Source organism: Mustela erminea, chromosome 6 (assembly GCF_009829155.1).
Source record: "Mustela erminea isolate mMusErm1 chromosome 6, mMusErm1.Pri, whole genome shotgun sequence".
Lineage (NCBI taxonomy): Eukaryota > Metazoa > Chordata > Mammalia > Carnivora > Mustelidae > Mustela > Mustela erminea.
In genome coordinates this window covers 73,665,499-73,671,109 of record NC_045619.1, presented here as the reverse complement: position 1 = coordinate 73,671,109, position 5,611 = coordinate 73,665,499, and positions in this window count along the sequence as shown.

The window sequence follows — 5,611 nt, the reverse complement described above, 5'->3', positions numbered from 1 at the left end:
TTATTTTATTTTATTTAAATATTTTATTTAAAATATTTAAAATATTTTATTTATTTATTTGACAGAGAGAGATCACAAGTAGGCAGAGAGACAGGCAGAGAGAGAAAGAGGGAAGTAGGCTCCCTGCTGCAGAGAGAGCCTCATCCTAGGATGCCGAGATCATGACCTGAGCCAAAGGCAGAGAGGCTCGACCCACTGAGCCACCCAGGTGCTCAAATCTTCACTTTCTAAACTTGTCAGCCATGTAGACATTACTTAAAATGGCTTCTACTTCTTAAATGAGCCAAGTAGAGGAGGAAATAGATAAACACGCTTTTAAACCTCTTTTCTAGTGTGGCAGCTTAAATCGTAAAGATAGGTATCTCAGAATTTTAGAGCTCATTGGGATTCTAGAGGTAACCTAATCTAGCGCACACACACTCCATTTTTTTAAAAAAGTTTGTTTACTTAAGCGATCTACCCCCACTGAGGGGCTTGGACTCACAATTGCAAGACCAAGAGTCGCATGCTCTTCTAAACCAGCCAGGTACCCTCGCCCCTTTATGTGTAGAATAAGGACACCAGGGCTGAGAGTGTTGAGTTATCTAAAGAGTACAGCTAGTGGGGACTGAGCTGAGATGATTATACGGGTCTATGACTCCTACTCCAGTGTGCTCCCGTATCACAGCTCCGAACCACATTTTGTTGCCATTATGAAGATGCTAGAAGTAATGTCTGAATTTTCTGTGTGGGGCCAATACTTGGAAGAAATTTATTCCTATGATAATGGTATAGAAGAGTAGTTAGGCGATATTTCTGGACTTGCTTCTCGTTAGATGATTGACCATGCAGTGCTTACCACAGGAACGCATAAAGCCTGTATGGGAGACACTGAAAAGAAAAGGACAAAACTAAATTGAATCAAAGTGGAAACACTCTACAAAATGTAGACTGGTTGCTTATTACTTGACTTCTTCTCCAGTGGAGACAGAAGTTCAGTTGGCCTTGATGGAAGGAGAATGATGGGCTGATTAGTCAGCCCACTTGTGCACTATGTCAGAGAGACCGGAGAAATACTCAGGCGATTGAGATATAGGCAAATTCTGAAATTATCTGGTCTGAAGACATTATCTTTTCGAACTAAGCTCTTCAAAAAAACAATCACAACTGGTGTCTCTAAGATTCTGTTTCTAGGAGACAAGCCTGCTTGTTCTCATCACATTAGCACAGAGACAAGCAGCGCTTGAAGGAATCCTGGCAAAGAGCCTGTGAGACAAAATATTGGTGCGGACTGCACCAGCTATCACCAGACCTGGAGCAGAAAGGGAGTGTGTTGGGGAAAACATCACCTGAGGGGAAAAGTCGGTGCAGCAGCGGTGAAGGAAGACAGAACTGCAGATCCAAAGAATTATGTGAATTCTGTGGCCCAGGATCCTATTGGCTGTATGTCTCTATTAGCACTCTTCCTCAAGGCGGGGCCTTCCCTTGTCATATTTTCCACAGCGTTTCTCTCCCTCTGCCCCATCCCAACCTGCATGTTCCTGAGCAGTCACCGAGGACTCATTCCCTCTCTCTGCCCCAAGGCTGGGCTGGCAAAGGGCTCTGCGTCCGAAGGAGGAAGTCAGTGAAGAACAGGACTGCTCAGAGATAATTTCATCTCCATGAGGGCAGGGATCCTCTTTTTGTTCGTGAATATGTCTAAGCCATTAGAAAATAGTACCTGACTTAGCAATTGCTCTTTTTAAAAAATTTATTATTTTGTTTTAAATAAACATATAATGTATTTTTATCCCCAGGGGTACAGGTCTGTGAATCGCCAGGTTTACACATTTCACAGCACTCATCATAGCACAGACCCTCCCCAATGTCCATATCCCCACCACCCTCCCCACCACCATCCCCCCTCCCTCCAGCAACCCACAGTCTGTTTTTTGAGATTGAGTTTTTTATGGTTTGTCTACCTCCCAATCCCATCTTCTTTCATTTTTTCTTTTCCTACCCCCCAACCCTATCAATTGCTCTTAATAAATATTTGTTAAATAAATTTTTTAATGGATGAACACACTTCTGAGTCCTGAACCCAGTGTAATGGTAACAAACTAATTCAACATTATTGAGCTCCACAGAAGAGGGAATCTTACAGGATTTCTAAAATTTGATCATCTTACAGGATACCCAGGAAAGAACAATCTCCAATCTATTCTGGAGATTAGATGTTATTAGATCTGGATTCCTCGATCCCTGTTGACCAAGCCCACAGTGGTCCTCTGAGGCTTCCAGGTGGCACTCAGGCACTGCACTGCCTCAAATGGAGCAGAGGAACCTTCTGCGAGGCCTGGAACCCCAGGCCTGAAGTGCATCAGCTCTTTGAGGCCAGGAAGCAATGCCCAGCTCCTCTAGCAAGTAAGGCCAACAGCCTGGGCTCTCTTGCTAGGGTTGGTGCCCTCATTAATAATAAAGAGAATCGTGTCTCTTTCTCTTCTGCTTCTCCAAGCTTATTTTCTCAGAATTTATCCTGTCTCTAGGTTTTCAACTTTTGGAAGCAAAAGCCAAAAAAATTTCCAGACTTACTCTGCATTCTTCCCTGACTTCCCCCAGGAACTGAGACACAGAGCTTACTACCAACTTAAATGGTAGAATGGAAAGGGGGAAATGAAGGATGGGGGGAAAAAAACAACAACCCATAAATATCTGAAAACATTGTCCAGCCATATGGGTATTGAATCAGGTGCATAGAATTATGGCAACTGTGAGCCCTACAAGTGATTCCACTGACTACAAGAAAGAAGAGTTGTGTGTATCCTTCTCTGATATTACAATGTAGAAAGGAAAGGGATTTTTTTTTTTAAAGATTTTATTGTTTATTTGACTGAGATCACAAGTAGGTAGAGAGGCAGGTGAGGTGGGGTGGCGGGGGGTGGGGAAAGCAGGCTCCCTGCTGAGCAGAGAGCCCAATGTGGGGCTTGATCCCAGGACCCTGAGATCATGACCTGAGCTGAAGGCTGAGGCTTAACCCACTGAGCCACCCAGACGCCTAGAAAGGGACATTTAGTAACAGGTTTTTTTAATTTGGCTTTGTTTTGTTTTTTGGTCTAATATCCTCCTATAACCAACAGCTCTGAAGAAACTATTTCTTCTAAAAATTATAATGATCTTAGACTCCTTTCTGCTGTGATTTTGCTATGGCCTTTAGACAGCTTATATTTTAGCCCCAGTCACATCTTTGCTGTAATTTGAGTATGTTCCATACTACAGATAGAGATCAGAATTCAATAGGACTGCCTAACTTTAAGCTGTTGGGCATAACCTGTGAGAAATCAATTAGAACAGTATTAATTATTACTCTTTCTGTGCCTTTTGAATACCTTTGTAATTTTTTTTTTACGTTTTGAAACCAAACTGTATAATATAGGGGTGCTTTCAAAGTGAGTATTTATGTGGCTTTCTGTTGCGGGAAAGGGTAATTGAGAAATTGATGTGACTAACTCAAGGTCAGCTAACTTTGAGTTATCACAGTTGAGATAAGTCATGCTTTCTAAAATACTTTTTAGGGGCATCTGGGTGGCTCAGTGGGGTAAGCCTCTGCCTTTGGCTCAGGTCATGATCTCAGGGTCCTGGGATTGAGCCCCACATCCGGCTCTCTGCTCAGTGAGGAGCCCGCTTCCCCCTCTCTCTCTCTGCCCACTTGTGATCTCAGTCAAATAAATAAAATCTTTAAAAAATAAAATACTTTTAAACATTATTTATTTCCTTTTTAAGCCAGTAAAAACAGTAAGAATCAACGTATGCACCTTTTCTCATGCCAACACCAAGTCCTAGGTCTAGGCCCATAAAATTTTAGCCATGTAATAATTCCCAAGGTTTAAATGTCCCCCCTTCTTCTATTGCTCCTATCTTTTGGAGACATGACTTCCTGGCGTGACTAAGTAATTAAACCACAACATGAAGTCATACTTTCAGGTATAAGATTACTAACATACCTGTAAAAACCACAGATAGCTACCTGTCTTATTACCAGAAACTTCAGAAATGAACGATAGCCTTTAAAAATATTCAGATCTTCCTGTGTTAGGTACTAAATAGAAAAAACTATATGCTGTGTGCTACACATACTTAAATATGTCTCTGATTAATGTGGTGAGAAATAAAATTGTAGGTAAACAGGTTATAATTGCAGATTTTAAGATATTTTGAATAGCAACATGTAAGAACACATCCTGCTTGTTAAGTGTTTGGGATTTTATTGCATAACCTGTTGAATAAGTATCTCAAATCCTATCACAATTACCATTTGGCATTGATAATCTCACTTTGCTGATAATTATACGTGCAAATAAACTAATTTTTAAATATTATTTCATTTTGTTAAATGACTTTATAATGTTATAAAATGGAAAGGTCCTGGGGAGTAATTTGGCCAACGGCCCAGATGTCTGCTTCAGGACCCAGGGCTCTATCCCCCAGCTGCTGAGTTTATCGGTTGCTAATAGCTCACAGCTGAGCCCCTTTCTGCATCTAGTTCTCTGCCAAAGCCTTGCCCAAGGTTTTGCCTCCTTTCCAGGGACATCCCACATGTAATGGCTGGCCAATAGACAAGGCCTGTCCCTTGTTTCAATTTAGAATGAATCTGAGAGGAAATCCCAACTCCAGAGCTCCCCCCACCCCCGGGGAGTATTTGAGGCCCCTATTGCAAACTGTTCACAATTTAACTTCTCCCTCAGCTCAAGCCTGCCTCCATCACTCCATTACAGAGGTTTTTCCAAGAGTACACCCCAATGATCCTTCTGCACACGAATCTCCAACTCGACCTTACACAGCTGGTACTGAAAGTGGTCCGAGAATTGAGACTCCAAAATAGGGTTTGGGAGCTGGTTTCCGTGCCAGCACGCGGGTAATGAGAACCCCATCCCTGGTGAGTGGAGTCTTGACAGCACCTGCCATGCTGCGGCAATGTGATTACCAATTTGAATCCACTTATACTAAAGCTGCGTCCCACCTGGTTACCTGTAATTGTTAAATAGATAAATAAAACTTGGGGTTTCCTGCATTTAATTTATTGTAGGGCTTGTTCCCGCTATAGCTTGGGCAAGACTGCCACCTCCTGGAGAAACTAATGTATGCTGATGTCTCTGGCGCTCTCCGCGGGGAATCGCTATCCCGAGTTCGGGTCGCCACGCCAACTCCGTAACTCTCCATTAAGTTAAACCAATTTCTAACCCGTTACAACCTCTATGGACAACCTCTATGGAATTTTTCCATAGAACCAAGAATTCGAAGGAACTTGTGCACCACAATTTTTTCAGGTGAAAATTAAAACAAAATCTAACATCTGTAGAGAGCTACAGGTGCCAAGTGCTTTCATTCTCAGTCCTCACAAGAGCCCTGTGAGGTAGGAACTATTATCACAGACACACCTACGTTACGAATGAGTCAATAAAGTTTTAGAGAATTTAAGGTGACTGACGGTAAACACAATCCCCACTTGGGTCGTCAGAACTCCAGCGTCTGCTGAGAACTCAAGCTCCGTAGCTAAGTGACCGCCCCGCCCCACTCAGGCATGCGCAGAAATACACGGAAGCGATTTCCGTAGAAATTGTAGGAGGCTGGCACTGAGGGGGGTGTGGCGAGAGCC